Raw genomic sequence first — 20,024 nt, 5'->3', positions numbered from 1 at the left:
CTCATTTTCTAGGTGCCAAACAGGCTCCCTTCTCATCCAGTCTTCATGCAGCTCTGGGAGCTCATTCTTAAAGGGGAAATTCCAGATGGTACAGTGCCATCCCTTATCATCAAAACAGAGCAAAGGCAAACATCTTATAGTGGCTTACAAGATCCTCTATGATCTTGCTCCTGCCTTGTTGCCAGCTTTGTCTCCCACAATATTCTGAAAACCACCTAGCCCTGACAAAGATGATCTCCTCAATCAGTCTCCATCAAACTCTTCTGCATCGTCCTGACTACACTCCGACTTGGGCTCCAGGTTTTCCTCTGTGTTGTCCACTTTAAGCAAGAATCCTGAGAAGTAGGATAAGCAGGATCCCGCACCCCAGATGTCTGATCACTCTGGCCTGTCTTCAGCAAGAATCTCATTAAGTGAGTTTAGCCAGAGTGCTCCCACACTCCCCCATCCCCTCAAGCCCGGATGTTTCTTAATAATTTTCCACACACAGACTCCCCTACCCTGTTCCTCGGCTACAAACTCCCACTTTGCTTTCTTGTATTCAGAGTTGAGCCTAATCTCTATTATATGGTCCTGAGTAACGTCTGTCTTATCCATTGAACAAGTATTATGAATGCTTTTTTTGCTTTAGCAGCCTCAGTAACCTGCAAGCCACTGCACTGGTGCCCTTCCCAAATGTTGTCCCTCTGCGCACCCACACTCTGCATCTCTCAGGACTCAGCTGAGGTCTGACACCTCCCAAAGTGTTTCCTGGTTACCTCTCGTCCCGTATAAAACTGACTCCTCTTCATTCCTTTCACTCCCCGTGTATACTTCTAGCTTGCTGTCTGATCAAATATGGTGTGCTCATCTGCTTACATGTCTTTCCATTCTTGTGCAGAGATCTTTTGCACACAGAGGTTGTGTCTTATTTATTATTATATCCCCTACATGTAGCACTGTTCTTGGCATGTAATAAATGTTAAATCAAATCAACATTTGCTTAACAAATTCGAGAGAACCTGTCACACGCTAGGGGTTTAAAAAAGTTTCATGTAAAATGCATGTTGTCAAATAACTATGCACAGATTTCAAGTTTTTTGCACTGAAATAAACTCACCTTTTAATTCTATTTTTCCACAAGCTCTTTGAAGTACCCTTATTTACATTTATGCATGAAGCCAAGGATCCTTCAGCTAAGGCAAGAATCTTCCTGGTAGGAGCAGGCTAACTGATGTGGAATACTGCCAGCCTCTCTAAAGTGGATTTTCTAACAAACATCATATCTAAAGTGCCAAGGCAAATGCATTTCCTTTGGTGACATACAATGACCACTTTTATTGCCATGGAATTATCTTGAAAATGTACAGTTACTGTTAAGGGCTTATCAGGTGGTAGGTTTATCACCAGAGCAGGACCCAAAAAAATTCTTGAAGAAACAGCTTCCCAGTAGCTAATTTCTCCAAAGTCTCCTGTAAATACCAAGTGAGGTCAGCTGATGCAGCTCTTCCACTAACACTCGCTTCTTTAAATGAGCACCAAAGTCGTCAGACATTGCTACTGACAGGAGTCTGGAAGTGACCATGGAGTTCAGAACAGCCATGCAAGGCATCAGGAGTCCCCTTCCAAGGCTGGGACGCTGAGGCACAGAGCACACCAAGCTCTGCCAGAGCTTGTTGAGACGTGGGGAGTGGGGACAAACTTGGAATGCAGCACTCATAGTTTTTGACATCTGAACTCACTGTACCTATTCCAAATGTATCCTGGGTGATAATCAAGCCAAATATTTTTATCATAAGATATAGACTTCAAATACATGGTACATATCTCAGAAATAAATAAAACTGGGGCAGGCCCTGCTGTGGTACTGCAGGTTAAAGCCCAGGTCTGCAGCACTGCATCCCATATGAGTGCTGGTTCAAGTCCCAGCTGTTCCACTTCCCATCCAGCTCCCTTCTAATGCACCTGGGAAAACAGTGGAGGATGGCCCAAGTCCTTGAGCCCCTGCACCCACATGGGAGACCTGGAAGAAGCTCCTGGCTTCAGATTGGCTTAGCTCCAATGTTGTAGCCATTTAGGGAATGAACCAATGTATGGAAGACTGATCTTTCTCTCTCTCTCTCTCTAACTCTCTCGGTAACTCTGTCTTTCAAATAAATAAAATAAATCTGTTTTAAAAAAAGAAATCAATAAAACTAAAATTGCCCTTGGGAAGACATGGTTCTCTTCATAGGCCATGTTCAAGAGAAAGAAGAATAAGGAAAGACAGTAGTAGAGAAACTATATTCACATTGTTCAACATGAATCAAATAGAGAAGAAAAACTCTAAACGAAGTTCCCAGTCCAGACTCCACAACTGCCAAAAGAGTAAAGAAAGAAATTACTGTATGGTAACTGCTTGGTCAGATAAATTTTTAAAACCAACATAACCAAATTAGGCTTTTCTTCCAAATGAAACAAGCAGAAAATCAGGCTTATTAAGCAAAAATTTCTTAAGCATAGAAAAACCTACTCAAATCTGTAAAATATAATCTGAAAGGAAAAAGTATAGGTAAGTTATCTTCTTACAGTCCAGAATATTCACATGAATTTGGCACAATGAGAGTGCAGCACATTAGCTGCACATGCTATCCGATTTATATTAAGCAATGTGTCTTCTTACTGGAAGTACGCTCAGGCAACTTTCTCACCTCAAAGGTGAAATGCAATGGCAGCCTTCAAGATAGCTTTGACACGAACTTGTATATCAGAAAAGTAGAGAAATACCACTATAATCACGTTTAATCTTTTAAAGCTGTGATTGAGAAGTGGCATTTGGACAGGATTTAAACTTGGCTTTGGCCATAACAAAGATTAAACCAACTCCGGTTCTCTCTTAGCCTTATTTTTTTCTCATTAGTTAGATGTCACATAGGAAATGAAATTATTATAAACATATTTAACTTGTTTAAATGACTTTAAAAACATAACTTACAATCAGTGGGTTTCAAAATTCAATAAATCCTCTCACTTATTAGTTACAGAATATAGTTGCATTTAACCTAATAAACTTAAAAACATGGCTTTAAGGAATATTCTTTCTTGGCAAGAATTAAATTGGCTTGGCTAATTTACATTGTTTTAAATTTAGAGGGAATTGTGTACTGAGTCATGATTACAATACATAAACCATTTCCATGAAATGGTCTGAATTAACCTCCATGCTATTTATATAAACAGCACATATCATTGCATGCATTACAGTCTACTAGATGGGTTTTTTTTAATCAGCAAATTAAACTTGTAATTTAATCCTCAGCTAAATAGGAGAATAAGTAAAGTTCAGTATTTCATGATGTTCTAAATGATTGGAATTCATTGTTTCTATGTTTTAATATATCACAAAGAGTTGTGAATATCTAAAACTAAAACAAAATAATATAGTATTCAAGTGTATGTTTATAAAAATATAATAAAATAAAAGGCAGATAAACTATAAATGAAGTGATGACTGCCAAATTAGTTCAGAGTAATTTAATGTGTGGGTTCCAAATCTTCCTGAACTTATTGCTTGAAAGGGAACCCAATGACAGCATTCACACTGAAGATGTAATGAAGATTTGGAAGTCCTATAAAATTTTCACCTGTCTGTTAGGAACTAGATCATTGTTATTAGTCGTTTTCTTTTTCATCATTAAGAATCGACATCAAGTCAGAATAAGAAACATTCATAATTAAATTTGTTAAAGTCTGATAACAAAAATTTCCAAAGAACAAGTATGTGAAAGTGGCACAGAGAAATACTGAAATGATCAACTATGACAATTCTAAAAGCAGATATATTGTCTTCAAACAAACTGTAAGAAATAAAAAAAAATACAGGATTCAATGGTAAACTTATTTTGGTGCAAGAAAAGTTTGAAATCCATGTGTCGTTTTATCATAATACACATTTTCCACAAATGTTTGGAGTACCCTCAAAAGGTAGTGTAATGAAAATTCAGCTTTAAACTCTCCTCATATCTGCAAAATATCAAAAGGAGCTTTTTAATTAGATGGCTTTATTAATGAGTCTATATTATGTCTTGAAAAGTAATTCTTTAATACATAAGTTATTCTTAGATTCTATAGCTCAAATCTCCTATTCCACTGCAAACAGATTCAAGGGAAGAACCTTTTTGCAGTCACTGATATGTTTGGTTCATAGTTTCCCAAAAATAACTGGATCCAAACAAAGCATTTGGTTTTGCTGCCAAACTTGTTTCTTCTTAATGTTTTCCTGTCTAAGGAAGTGCTATCACCATTTATCCCTCTCGTCAAGCCAAGCTTTTAGGATTCCTTCTTGGGTCATTTTGACCTCACTTCCTAAATTCCAATCCATTGCCAAGTCCTACCTCCAAACATACTCCCAACTCTACCATATAGAGGTCCAGTCCTAAGCCCCATCACCTCTGGCCTGGACCACTGCAGGGGTGTTTGCATTGGTCTGTTCACTTGCTCTCTGGCTCCCCAGCCATCCACTATCCACACAGCAAGGCGAACCTGGAAAAAAATACATTGAGTATGACTCCTCTGCTTAACATCCTCTGGTGACTTCCAATTTCACTTAAAATCTAAGCCATTCCTTGGGGCCAGCCCTGTGGCATAGCGAGTAAAGCCACCACCTGCAGTGCCTGCATCGCAGGCTGCTCCAAGACCATGTTCGTTCTCGCTTCAGGGAATTTTCTTGAGTGGGATTATGCTCTCTGTTAGACCCTCAGCCTCAAGTTTCCACATGGTTGACTTCTTTCCACTGTCTCCTCAACCACCCCATGTAAAAGATGCCCAACCACACCATGCCGCCACACACCATCACAGCGCCATCTTTCTCGTTCTCCATCTCATCATTTCCTCCGTTAGTATGTAAATAACAAGATAAGATGGCACTTCTGTGACCTATTTATGGCTCAACTCCCAGAGCTAGGCAAGCTATTCCATAAACACTTGTCAAATGAGTCACTTCTATAGAATCATATGACTTGTATCTTAGGTCCTCTCTAGCCAAGATCAGATTCTGACAGTTTAGAAGCAGAAACATCAGAACAGCAACAATGTACCTGATGCCATTAAATGCAACTCAGGTCTTACCTGACAGGCGACACCCAGGGGATCACTTCTGCTGCAGGTGTGGGTGGTAAGTCAGCCTTCTCTGGGTGTGTTCCTATTTTCTAATCCTTTTCTCACTAAAACAAAAATTGCACTTGTTTGGCAGGAGGAGTCCATGGAAGTAGAAATATTATAAAATGGCAAGATCTTCCAGGTATCTCCAGGGCTCCACTTTTCATTGCAAACAAAACTAAAAGTAATGTAACATAGCTGTTTAGAAGAGAATAGAATACATAACTTTTTATGAAATGAGTAATTAAAAGCAAATCTAAACAAAGTAACAAATAATATTTCTTACTTTTTTACATCTGCATTTAACACATTTCTTTACATAAAAACCTTTGTAAAAAACATAAAACATCATACTGCAGAGGACTGGAATTCAACATAATATATTACATAGCTGAAATGTTCATATTAATACTCTATATGCATGGACTCACTCCATTAGAAAAACTCACCTAGTAAAATATCAAAGACCAGCATCAGCAACGCCCAAAGAAAAACTATTTTACCAGTAGCAACACTGGAAATCACAACAGTGAGGTTTAAAAAATGTGGGGAAGAGAGCTCACTGCAGCTGCCATCCCATCACAATGGGCACAATCTGAAATATTATTTGAAAAATAAATTTAAAATATTATTGTAAAAAATATTTTTTGAACGATACTTTTGATAGGTATAGTAGCAATAAAAAAACAAAAACAGCTGTGTAGTGACTCCTTGTGAGGACTCACTGAAGCAATTCAACTGATGCAGCAACCTGAAAAGCAAGGTCCCCCCTGCCACACACACACACACACACGTGTACACACATGCCACAGCCACGTATGAAAATAAGCTCCTCTCTCTCCGCGGTGTGCACTGAGTCACTGCTGCAAGGCCTCGGTCTGACACAGGGCGAGGGACCGCCGCGTTTGCAGTCAGTTTCCAGCTGCAGGGTCTGGGGATGCGTAAACAAAGATGTAGAAGCAAGCAAGCTGGAGTCTGCGCACACATGTGCCTGGTTCCCGCGCCGTCAGGCAGCGCCTCATCCAGTGGGTGAATATTTAACTCGGGAGGCAGGGCACTAGAACTTCCCTGGGGCTCTGGGTGACCACCCTGGGCTTCCTGAACACGGGAGTACCCTTTGGGACTTCTGGAACCCACGGTTCTTCAGCTGCCTCTCTTATCTTCGTGATGGAGGTCGTAGGAAATATTCTCAAGCAGGAACTGGCAGAAATCCCTGCTAATGCCTCTTTTCCACCTGAACGTGGTGGCCACCAAGGTTAGCATGAAGAGCCAGACGTAGAGGAAGATGGAGACGCAGGAGGACGTGTTGTGGCCGCCCAGCCTGTGATCATCAACAGGACCTCAAAGGTGAGCAGAGGCACGACGGTGGTGATCCAGCTGACCGCCATGGTCTCGTGCACCCTCCATTGTTCGGCAGTCAAGTCCGGCGAGCGCAGAAATAGCAGCTACCACACAATGTAGTAGAGCACGACCATGCACAGTAAGAACATGAGGATCCACAGGGGCACGAACGCCACCAGCCATGGCCAGTGGATAACGCGATCCAGCCTCAGGGCTGCAGGATGTTGACCGAACACAGCAGCTCCAGCTCCAGCGACTGGTAGTGCCGGAAGCCCCACATGCAGTCGGCCAAAGACACCAGCGACACGAAGAAGAGGGGCATGAAGACCAGAAGCGAGAAGTGGGTGTCCCTCCCCAGCCGGTCAGAGACCAGCAGCAGGTGGGTGCCCACGGCGATCAACATGGCTTTGAGCTCCACACAGGACTCACGCTCGGTGCAGTAGCGGGGTTGCACATCCACACACCTGCGCCCGCCGTCGTGTCCACCATGACCAGGAGCTTCCACAGCTACATGGGTGCAAAGACCACCCAGGAGCTCCCCTGGAGGACACTGTCCAGGCACAGGGGCAGCAGCGTGGAGAAGAGAAGCAGGCAGGCGTAGATGACGAACTTACCTGGGTTGAAGTCCTGAAACAGACCCCTGGGGTTCACGGCGCAAAGTAACAAATAGTATTTCATACTTATTTTAATTTGAAGGGTGGAGAGAGAAAGACAGATAGAGATCTCCCGGCCACTGGTACCTTCCCCAAATGACCAAAACAGCCAGGGCTGAGTCAATTCAAAACCAGGATCTGGGAACTCATTCTGCATATTCCACCTAAATGGCTGGAACCCAACTACTTGAGCCATCAACCACTGCCCCCCAGGGTGTGCCTTAGCAGGAAGCTGAAGGCATCTCAAACAGCATCTTAACCCTGTGTCAAAAGTCTTCCATGATATTTTAATGTACTCATACTTCGCAACAATATTGATCTAAAATAGTAATAATAACTATAATAATGAGCAGTTATTAAGGTTTCTCTTTATAATAATCAAATTCCTTATTTTAAATCCTTCAATCATCACAAAAACGCTATGTGACGGGAGCTATTATTATCCTCACTTTAGATATAAGAAAACTGAAGCACAGTGAGTTTTAGCAATTTACCCAAAGGCACAGAGTTAATGAGTGTGACTAGAATACAAACTCAGCGATCCAAATTCCAGGGTTTGCACTGTTATGCTCCACTACATACAGCCTCAGGTTTTAGAGGTACCACTTTAAGTTAGAAGTAACATAAAATTCCCATCACAAAGTCTAGAACGCAACAGGTACTTGATACCTGGTAGAGAGTGTCCTTAACAACATTTTATTTCTTTAACATCTCAGATAAGGATATTCAGGGGACAATAGCCTCTACCAGGGGAAAGGCCTCAGGTCTTTGACACTGAGCTTATTAGGAAGAATTTATCAGAGCTGAAGTCAGGCTGTCAGCATGGGGTCAGGAACTCAGAGGTCAAATTCAGGAAGAAATTGAATACAGGAAGTCAAGTGAGAAATGTAACAAATGAGAATCACATTGTCAAATCAACATCAAGTACACTGCTGAATAAGGTCTGATAGATAAACTCAAGGTCAGGAGCAACAAAAATTAGAGTAACGGTGATAAAAGAAACAACAGGCTGAAGCCAGTGGCATCCAGAGAGGCATTGCAAGTTCAGAGGAAGTAGGGATGTGGGCCTTTATACCCAGCTGGCCGCCAGGGGGAATTTCTTTCCTGGCTCACTCTGGCTCACGGATTAACCTCGCATTCTTAGAACTCTCTGCATCCCTACTGGTCCCGGGAACTTCATTTTATAGTAGAAGAAACAACTTTGTTTATGGAGATGATGCCAGGAACTTTCCCACTGACATTCAGTGATAGAAACAGAGTTTATGCTGTGGTGCTTTTCTGCGAAAATTCAGGAATGACTGTGAAAATCGTCCCATCTAGAGAATTCCTACCTTCCTTTTTATTGTCTTCTTTATCTTCCCTTCTTCTTGAAGCATAAGCCATAAGAAAAAGAATGAAAGAGGAAATGCAAAGAATGCAATGGATATTTTCAGTCTCATCTCAATCTTGATGGTCAATGACTACGGGTGACTTTTTCCTCTCATCAGCAACATCTCAGCTATGTCTGGCTACTCCCTAGGGGAGACAGTGACTTTCATCATAACTTTGGGAGAGCCAGGAACACACCATAAACTTCCATGTGTATTTTTAGCAGAGAGTAAGAAGTATGATTCAGTAAGTCTTTATTAAGTATAATTTAAAGTACTTCAAAAGCCTGAGTGTATATATATGTGTGTGTGTGTGTGTGTGTGTGTGTGTACACATGTATAACTTTAATATAACAATGAAAAGTTTTAATTTAGCAATTGTTGTTTTGAATATTGTCAGAATGCTTTTCCCCAGGGAAACAATTGTAAGAAGATTCATTGGCCACAGCAATTGTCTTAGTTTCTTGATTCACTTCTCATATCTCATTGTTTACAAAATCTGTGAAACTTAAAAAGAGCAAAGAATCATGTCTAGGTCTGAAGAGGAAGAAGCATGGAAAGCTCTTCTTCCCAAACCTGGGGAATTGTTTCCCAGAACTGGCTAAGCAGGGAGTCAAGGATGTTGCTGAGGGAACACTGGGCCACATAAGGATTCTCTGCATTACAGATGGAATTTTGAATTTTCCCTTAACTGCTTCTGGAACAAGCTACCAATGGAGAGTCCCTTCTGCACAGCCCTAGAAATGATCAACTTACAGTCAGAGAAGGAAATTTGCTGGCACGGCAATCTGGTACCTTTTTATCTGGTGAAAAATGTCTACATACTCAGGATTATGAATGTCACTAATACGTTTAAAATCAACGCATGTCAGTCATTAATATTCATATCGTCGAAACAAAACAGCTCATACTGTGGCTGCTCATAAATCTGGCAGAATCGAAGGGAAAGAAAAGGGAAAGGGAAGAGATAAAGAACGGGTGAGCTCAGGGATACGTTGAACACAAGAGGGGACTCCATTCATTCGGTCTAACATCTGCTCAGCCTGAAGTGGAACCACCTGTTAGTTTATTAAATTGTAGAATTAATTTATGTGGAAATATGAGAGGAGGGGGAAAGGTTGCTTTAATTCATATCCCCTCCCCCAAATCCTCTATTTATTCCCATCTCAAAAAGCCTTTCATGAAGAGTAATCAGTGCCGGGAACACCTTGCCCCATTATATAATTAATTGAAGAAATGAAATGTTTCCCGTGGCTGTTCTCTAGGCTTATAGCCTGTAATGTGTTTGTTGGCCATTTCCTTTGTCCACCACCAGTGCCTCCCTTAACAGTTCTACAGCAGCAGGAGCAGCCACAGCAAGGCGATTTTAGCAACCATGAGGAAGAGCTTCCGCCCAACTACGTATCCAGGTTTGTGGGGGATATTGTAACATCTCCCCAGCAGAGCAGATGCGAATAATAGAGCTGTGGCTCAGGGATCATAGGAAACTGGGCTCTGAGTAATGCAGAAGTCTCCATTAACCTCCCTGCCCCCTTTAATGAAAGACACACTGCTTTGCTTCCTCCAATATTCTCAAATCTCAGGATCTCAAATTTGCTAAATTAAAGTGGTGGATATTATATCTACAGTTGATTTCCTCCTAAGTTTGCCAAGAATGTCAGATGGTCATCAAGGAGCGTAAATACGAAAAGAGATTAGAAGAGCTATACAAACTTTTATATGAGTGTAGATAGATATTTCCCGGTATCTCCCATATGTCAACATGTCATCTTTTTATAACCTGTGGACTGGTTATCTAAGTTGATCACAATTACCTGGGGCACTGTATATGACAGCCTCTCCCGAGGTCTGATTACCAACCACAATCATCCAGGATTTTTTTTTTTTTTTTTTTAAGAATGGCAGGATTGGGGGAGGGATCTTCTCAAAGAGCTGCGTTTTGCTATTTACTCAAGTCACCATTGCTGTCCTTTGCTAAATCATATTGCTCTCATGAAGCCCAAACCCTAGGAGGCAACTTCCTTAAGGAGTGTTTTGTGTATGATTAAGGTTCATCAGCTTCCTTGGGTAAAAGTGACAAGAGATTATTGCAAGTCTCCTCCTTTTTGTCTTTTGAAAGAGTTACGTAAAAAATCGAGGCTAACTTTCCATAAAGCGTTTATAAAATGCAGTGGAGAAGCCAGCTTTCCCCGGAGACTTATCCAATTACACAGGCTGCGTGGTCTTACCCTAAGAGACAGGAGCATTCAAAATTGTGTTTTTCTGATCATGGCAGAGAGTGTAGAGGGCGAAATCTAAGAAATTCAATTATCTCCCTAGGTGTCACTCAGCTTTGGGACTAATATAATTGGCTATAAATAATACAAGCACATTTCGGGCAGAACCTCTGTGGGTTTCATTACAAAATACCCTTGCCACTGAGTTGCTAACAACTGGTCTTCCACATGTTAGTTGGGATTGCAACTGCAGAGAGGTTACTTTGCCAATCTCTTGTTTTCCTCATTTTCATGGTGCTCTTTACATATTTTAATTAACATCCTGAATGTAACATTTTTAAGCATGTATTGTCTTTTCAATACACACCAAAATGACCTTTTAAGATTGTCTTTTAAAACGCAAAGCAATGCATGATTCTGACTCAATACCACATATACAAAACTTTTCATTTTCAGGTCCCTGAAACTTAATGGAATCCTACAACAGCCAAGGCTATGAATATGAATGGTTAATGTAATGGGATTGCTAACACCCAAAGGATCGCACTAGTGGCCCACTTGGACTTTGTCTGCATGGGGCTTTCCCTTGACCAGGCTCTAGTAAAACTGTGAAATGGGGAAAAACTTTGGCTCTCCGCTTTATTGAGTGCACATAGTAGGCAATCAATAAAATTTGTTGATTTCATCCTAATTAAACCTTTTAAAAGCTAAGACATGTTGATAGGATGTTTGAATAGTGCCACGAAGGAAGAGGGTTTTCTAACCATGCCCACACAGATGGGCAAACGCAGATGTATTTTGAAGTCCTCCAGTATTCCAAAGGGTTTTTCAAATGTTTTGAGTTTAACCAAACCCTAAACACATTGTGCCAAGTACTATTTTCCTTTAAGTTTCAAACCCATGTGAATTTTAAGGGAAATTAAAGCCACATGTTTCTGATTCATTTTTACTTAAATCATTAAAACGCTGTTTTGGATGAGCCATTCGACTTCCAAGAAGCTTCACTTCACAAACTCCTTTATGCCTTTTTGGTGTGAGGTCAACAACAGGAAGTCATACTTTGACGGTGATAAATTAATTGTGACATCAAACACTGCGAATTCAAACCCTAGCACTCTTAACGATACTTCAGCAATTGGCAGATTCATTTTCCTAATTTTCTGTCAGGAAATGCTTGGATTTTGCTTTATTTTGCCAGCATAACCTGAGAAAGCAAAATATCTCACTTACCAGCACACTCAGTTCCACAGGAGGATGTAGCATCCGTTATCGTCCACGTGGAATCCAGCGCTGGAGTTTTATTGATTTTGCAAAAGGGAACAACAGCATTGTTTTGCCACACTACTCCACTTGTACAATATTACGCAGGGAAAAGTAAGAAAATACAAATTTCTTCTTTCACCATCCATGCCCTAAGCAAGGAGTGCTAAAAATGCGATGCAAAACCTGGTAAGAAGTTACCCAAAACATCACAAGGAAAATAGTTCTCACATCATGGTTCCCACCTCATCCACCCCTTGATATGGTGTTTCACATTGAAGGCCCCTCTCCACAGCCCTTCACACTTAAATATTTTGATCTTGAAGCTACTTTGTTGCATTTTCACTCAGTAACTATTTTTACTCAATTCAGCCTAATGATGTATCTTGCATTCTTCCCATCCTTTTTGTTTCCACCCCTGTGCCTACTAAATGATCTATTTGTCTCTGGTTTTCTCCCTGACTTAAGACTGTGTCTGGCCAACAGGTTAGTCTTTCTGAAACACCATCTTGCAGATTTAACTCTCCTTGAAAATTTCACTTGTTCCCCACTGCCAACAGAACAAAGTTCTTAACTCTAACTTTCATACTTATCATAGTTAAACACTCTATATAGCGTGGTTTTCGCCTAAACTTTTACAAGTTTCCCCTCTAGGTCAACTTATCAAGTACTGTTGCCTGAACTACTGACCCCTCCCCAGCCATCTGCCTTCCATTCATTCCACCCTGAAATCTTCCCTATCCACTAAGACCTAGCATTCCTCTACCTTTACCCAGTAGACTGTAAAATGCTCTGCCCTGGGTTATACACATAGCCTTGACTTCTCTATTTACCTTGCCATGATTTTTAGATCTGAATTCATTGTCCTGTATCCCTAACTACACTTTAAACTCCTTAAAATCAGGGGCCATCTATTGCTCATCTATTGTTTCAACAACCATTTGATTGTGTAGTTGGACTACAGATTATAAAAAGACAGGAAGGGAAAGGAAGGGAAGGGAAGGGAAGGGAAGGGAAGGGAAGGGAAGGGAAGGAGGGAGGGAGAGAGAGAGAGGGAAGGAAGACTATTATATATGTGTATATAATGAGTTGTTTTACAATGATTTCAAATTAATCTTAGTTTTAGAAATCCTGAAAACCCAACAGTAACATTTCATAATGTCTTAAAACTGACACCAAAAAAAAAAAAAAAAAAAAAAAAAAAACCTGATCTAAATCCAACTATAACACTGCTTTGAACATCACCTGAGGAAGAGTAAATTATATATGGCATAATGAAAGCTGTCTTAGATGGAAGGTCTAGACAGGTGTTGATTTCACATCGTGGCATTTACACAGATTACTCACTCGGCAAAGGTAAATGGCCCCTTTGGGCCTCTCCTCATCTGTAGAATGAACTGGGTGATCCTTTCAGATTTAAAATTCTGTGATACAATCAACATTCACAAGTCTGAAGTGATGAGGAATAGCAAACGTTTTCTGGATCTATTCCAAAACCTCCATAGCATTATGTGTCAATTTCAAGCTCTGAGTTGAATTCTCATTACCTGTGTAATCAGGTTGTTTAATATTATTTCACACACAGGAACTCCAGGCCTAATCAGTCATCTACTGATGGGACATCCTAGTAAGCAACACACTCCTTAAAGAAGGTAAATATTGCTTAATTCTTTATCCCCAGTGTCTGCTGAACAGTACGAGCTTTATGTCTACCGGCCAAATGAATAGGTAGGATTCGAGGATGTCTAGACAGCACAGGAACCTGTGCTCATTCAGGAAAGGAAGAGCAACAATAAATGTTGCAAAAATATTTTGCAGAAGCTATAGCAATTATGCAATAGATACAAATTGTGCCTCTCCTCATGCCCCTTTTAACTAGTTCTCAAATGCAGGCTGCAGACATTTATGAAGGTGCTCCACATCCAATCAGAACTCCAAAAGTTGTATGTAGTCTCTACCAGGAACACAGCACTCCTCTTTGACAAATCAGCAGTGAGAGGAGCAATGGCTGTTTGTAACTTATTTTTCTTCTAAAATATTTCAATCACATTTTTATATATCATACATCATCAAGAACACAAAATTGGTTGATGCTACAACAGATATCAAATAACATGTATATCTAAGAGAATCTAATGTAAGTTATGAGTATTAATAAGAAAGGTAATTAGGTGAACAGACACAAGATTACAGGATTGAAATAATTCTTAGACAGTAGTTAAGTATGTTAGTAGTCCCTTAAGGCATTTGGATCTGGCTAAAAAGCCCATGAGAGTATTTCAGGCATGGAAAGCCAAGACACTCTGGAAAAAAAAAAAAAAAAAAAAAACTAAATGAAAGATCTCTGTGAGTGAGATCCCAGCGGAAAGAATGGACCATCAAAGAAGGAGGTACCTTTCTCTGAAGGTACTTCCACTTTGACTATGGCCCTGTCTAAATATGATCAAAGTTGGCAAACTCAAGAGGCTTCCATAGCCTTGGCAGATCATGACAAGAGCCTCAGGTGATTACTGACATCATAAATAAGAGTGTCAATTGTTAAATCAACAATAGGATTCACTGTACACTTACTCCTCATGTAGGATCTCTGTCCTTAATGTGTTGTACTATGTGAATTACTAGTACTCAAACAGTACTTTAGACTTGGTGTTTCTGTGTGGGTGCAAACTGTTGAAATCTTTACTTAGTATATACTAAATAGATTTAGTTGAAATATTTACTGTTGAATATATATACTGTTGAAATATTTACTTAGTATATACTAAATTGATCTTCTGTATATAAAGATAATTGAAAATGAATCTTGATGAAGAATGGGATGGGAGAGGGAGTGGGAGAAGGGATTGTTGTGGGTGGGAAGGTGGTTATGGGTGGAAAAAGCCACTATAATCCAAAAGTTGTACTTTGGAAATATATATTTATTAAATAAAAGTTAAAAAACACTTATTGACTAGAAAAAAGTATGTTAGTAGTTAAGTATGTTAGTTAAGTTGGTGGAAATTGCATATTATAAAACAATTATACATAAACTTCAAAATTTTTTGCACCAAAATACAGCTTATCTTTTCTTTTTTAATTTCAAAAATGTTAATAATGTGTAATATATTTTATGGGGTATAGTACAATATTTCAAGACATATATTCAGAGTAAAGTTTTCAAATAAGGCAATTAGCTCCATTTCCCCCTCTTTATTAAATTTATCTTTCAAATCCATAATTTCCAGAAAGTTCTTGAAGTACTCTTATAGTTTAGAAAATATAATGAAAGATAGGACACCATTACCAACAGTTAGCATTGTTATGACATTAAGTACTCTGGAATAAAATTCCCATCAGTAAATAGGAACTATATAAAGAAAACTTTATTAAAGATCATGAGTATATTTTGCTAATTGGAGAGGTATATTATTTTCCAAAATAATGCTACCTAATATTTTAAAAATACAAATTCTATTCTCAAATTAAAATACACACTTAATGCAATCCCAATCAAAATTCCAACAGTAAAGTATGGAATTTCATAAGCTGATTCTAAATTTATATTAAAGAGAATATACCAAGAATAATGGTAAAAAAACAATCTAATGGCATTTGCCCTATCAGATGTCAAAATTTATTTGTGGGCTATGGACATCAAACAGAACTATATTGATGCAGTAGAATAGAATAAAGAAATTTAAAACAAATCCACAGATACAAAACCACTTGTTTTATTCTAAACAGGGCATAACTAGTATAAAATGAAGTGGGGAGACTGAGGTGATACTTAATAACTACTACTTACAAATGGAAATTATGAAAGAAGACGTTTTAAACCTTCAGGCAGAAATGGCCTTCCTAAGAAAGATACAAAATTTATAATCTATAATAAAATTTATTTTGCAATACCTAAAAATTTTAACTTCTGTTCAAAGAAAAATACCATGAACAAAATAAAGTTAGGCTGTATTTACCAAAAGACATCACTAAGTAAGAGGAAAGTCAAAGTGGAAGATGTTTGCAGCACTTGTCAGTGCCCAAAAAGAACTCATATGTAGACTTTGTAAATATGGCTACAAATCAATTTTTTAAGCAGATAATACAATGGATAAACAGTGGCGAGGAAATTTACCGTGTGTACTTCTTGTGAGACACTGCACATGAGTGAGTATCCACATGGCCAACAAACATGGGAAAGAGTGCTCAAGCTCATTAGTCAGCAGAGAAAAGCCAAGCAAAACCACAGTGAGATCACTACATATCTATCAGAATGGCTAAAATGAAAAAGACTAGCAATATCATGGTAAGAAGGCTTTGTAAAGCAGGTGAAACGCTGGTAGGAATGTAAAGTAGTACAACTTATCTACCAAAATCAAACATATATACTCTCCCTAATATATTATCAATTAAAATGCAGTTCACCAAAAAATATGTATTGGCACATCATTCTTTATGTTATCTTAAAATAGAAATGATCCAAATGTCCATAAATAGTAAAGTAAAAATGGTTGCATAGAAATACAGTGGAATACTATACAGCAATGAGACTTTTTAATTAAATCAGTTTGTGTGTAAGTTCTTCTTTTAAGATGTTCAATTTTGTAATTGGCCCCAAGCAACAGTCTGGCACCTAACCCTATTTATGCTTAGAGAAACAACGAAGGGCATGATGAGTTCAGTGTGCTTTCACAACATATCTGTGTCAGCTGATACTGCTAAAATAGCCTCATCTGACCTTGGAGGAAGCCTTGCTCCATATGGAGAGCAAGCAACCATTAGTGGGAATTTGGAGCTCAATATAAACCAATGTCTTCTAAAGTCTCTTGTATATCCCTATTAAAATTCTCTCTCACTTTTTCTTTATTGATTACTTAATGCTCATATAAAAGATTCAACAAAGCAATGAATTCAACTGATAATGTAATTTTGGCAGCTCATTGGATCAAGCTTTGATTTACTATTGAACTTTATCAGTCGTTAGGTTTCAAGAGATAGTCATTTACATTACCTCTAATACAATTTCCAGTTTCAATCGAATGAACTTAAGTCAAAACTTTAGAAACTTTCACTTGCTATTCTTTTCCTTTAAGCTGCCCAGGGCCCTGAAGCACCTGTCCTACTCATAGTCTTGAATTACTTACGTCCCTCTATACTCACTTATGGCAACAACAGTCTTATCCTCAATAGATGTTTCATTTCAGGTGACCACAGCAATATTTTAAATAACTTTACATAAAAATAATTGCTTCACCATCTTTGAATACTGATAGGATTTTCATTGCCTTCATCTTCATTCAGGCTATAACTAGTTCCAGATCTTCCTCATCTCCTTGAGGGTCTTTTGACTAGGATCCACTCTCTTGTAAATTACCACAACATTTGGAGTTGTTTTGTAATCAATAGAAATCATTGCCAGCTACTTACAAAAAAGAAAATTTGGGGAAGGCCATCAGGTAGCTTACCATATCAACAAAAAGCTTAATACCTAGACTAAAATAAAGGGAAGTTAGATAGCCAGAAAGGGGCCAAGGTCCCACTACAGAAAGTCCAGCAGGACACAGCCCCTGGAACTAGCAGAACTACCTTGGATAATTAATCAACTGTCCCTGCGGTTTTACATCTCCTCAAGCTTCAGAGACTTAGGCAAGAGCAACAATTGTCCAGACTGTAACACTAGGATGTTTCAATAACAAAAAAAAAAAAAAAAAAACACACTAAATAATCCAACTGAAGAGTGAACAAAGTATTTGAAGAATTGCTTTACAGGAAGACACACAAATGGCTAATAAACATAGAAAATATTTTACCTCTCGACAAAACAAAATTATCTGCTAGTAAGTTCTGGCATTTGGTGAAGCCATTAAGAAGGAACTTGGGATACTACAGCTCATTATCAAAGGGCCAGGGTTCGTGTCCAGGCTCCTCTTCTAATTCCAGCTTCTTGCTAGTGCACCCTCTGGCAAGCAGAAGGCAATGGCTCAAGCAGTTGGTTCCCTGTCACCCAAGTGGGAAATCTGGATGGAGTTCTAGGCTCCTAACTTCAGGCTGGTCCAGCTCCAGCTATGGCAGGCATTTGGGGAATTAATCAAATTAAATAAATAAAAATTACTTGTAAAACTGAGAGAAAACTTAGAAGACTAATAATATCTTATCCTTGTGAATATGGAGGAAAACAGACATATTCCATAATATTCACATTTGACAGTATCACAGATTGGTATAGTCTTTTTTTTATAAATTGTTTCTGTTTTTAATGTATTTGAGAGGCAGAGAGATAAAAAGACAGAGAGACTTTCCATCCATTGTTCACTCCCCAAATGCCCAGAAGCCAGGAACTCAATCTGGGTCTCTCACACAGGTAGTAGAGACATGACTATTTAAGCTGTCACCTGCTGCCTCCCAGAGCACATATTAGAGGGAAGCTGGAATTGACAGCAGAGCCAGGATTTAAACCTAGGCACTCCAATATGGATTCAAAGATCCCAAGCATCATCCTAGCTGCTGTACCAAATGCCTGCCTCTAAATAAAATTCATTTATTTATTTATTTGCAAAACAGAGAGACAGAGAATGATAGTTCCCATCCACCAGCTTTGGAGGCTGAAGCCTGAAGCCAGAACTCAATCCCAGCCTCTCATATGGGCAATAAGAGATCAACTATTTGAGCCATTACTTCTGCCTCCCAGCATCTGCACCAGCAGGAAGCTGGAGTCTGGAGTTGGAGCCAGGAATTGTCAGGCATTCCAATATGGGCACAGGCGTCTTAGCCATGAGGCTAAATGCCTACCCTGGTACAGACTTTTTGAGGGGTAATTTTTCATTATCTATCAAAATCTACCACGTGCTTATCATTTGCTCCAGAAATTGGACTTCTAAAAATACAACCTAGAGAAACATTCACATATGTTCAAAGATGTACACAGATGTTCATTGCAGTATTGACTGTAATTAAAACAACCTAAGTGCCCCAAAGTAAGAGAAAGGTTAAATAAATTAAGATCTTTTCCTACACTGGAAAAAAATATATATATATACATATATATTATATATATATATACAAATCTTGAAAATCTATCAGATTTTTTTTTAAGATTGATTTTATTTATTTGAAAGATGAAGTTACAGAGAGAGGTAGAGACAGAGACAGAGAGGTCTTCCATCGCTGGTTCATTTCCCAAATGGCCTCAACACCTAGAGCTGAGCCAATCTGAAGCCAGGATCTGGGAGCTTCTTCCAGGTCTCCCATGTGAGTTCAGGGGCCCAAGCACTTGGGCCATCCTCTGCTGCTTTCCCAGGAGCATCAGCAGGGAGCTGGATTGTAAGTGGAGCAGCCGGGACTTGAACCAGCACTCATAAGGCATGCCAGCACCGTAGACCGGGGCTGCCACAGCGCCGGCCCCTAGAAAAGATATATTCTTAAGGAAAAGAGACAAGTTGCAGAATAAAATTTATAATCCCACTGATGTAAAATAAAAAGTATGTATTATGCATCTATGGATGCCAAAGAAGAGTGTAAAAATGATGCATACCCTACTCGCTAAGGTTTGGGGACACCGAGCTTCCACACTTTAGTCTACAGAATTACGTATTGTGTGAATTTTCACAAGAATGTACCCATCTGTCACTTCCATATTGAGAAACATAGGACGTGAGGATGTGAGGAAGGAGAACGTTTCAAGGGGTAGAAGTATGACACGGGACGTACAGTCTGTTCTTGCAGCTGCTGTATATGCAGCAAAAAGGAACTCAGTCTTCGCAGTCAGGCGTGACCTGAGTTCCGATCCCTGCCTCACCACTTCTCGGTTGCGTGGGAGAGGATTTCTTACCCTCTCTGAGGAAGCTTCCATTTTCCCCATCTGTTTACAAAATGAGAATAACAATCGCATCTCTCCCTCTGTGGTTGTGAGGATTAATTAGCCCTGTGCCTAATCCATTGCAAGAAGTGATAATAAAGACACACTCTCTTCTCTTCTCCCCAGCCCAACAACCCCTTACTGAAAGGAAGAGGAACTAAAGCAGTTCTCTACTCACGGAGTCCAACTAAGGAAGAAATCATTTCCCTAGCAGGTTTCTGTTGGTACTCGTATGTCCTTT

General features: G+C 39.4%; 1 pseudogene; it reads right to left on the bottom strand.

Annotated features, from left to right (window-relative positions):
• Positions 1 to 243: 243 nt before the first annotated feature.
• LOC149127098 (transmembrane protein 185B-like) lies at positions 244 to 7,134 on the bottom strand (annotated as a pseudogene).
• Between the last annotated feature and the right edge of the window lie 12,890 nt (positions 7,135 to 20,024).

This window comes from Oryctolagus cuniculus, chromosome 4, assembly GCF_051225735.1.
Source record: "Oryctolagus cuniculus isolate XC-2025 breed Fujian yellow rabbit chromosome 4, ASM5122573v1, whole genome shotgun sequence".
Taxonomy (NCBI): domain Eukaryota; kingdom Metazoa; phylum Chordata; class Mammalia; order Lagomorpha; family Leporidae; genus Oryctolagus; species Oryctolagus cuniculus.
The sequence above is the reverse complement of the archived record's forward strand: the minus strand, read 5'-3'. Positions and strand labels throughout refer to the sequence as shown.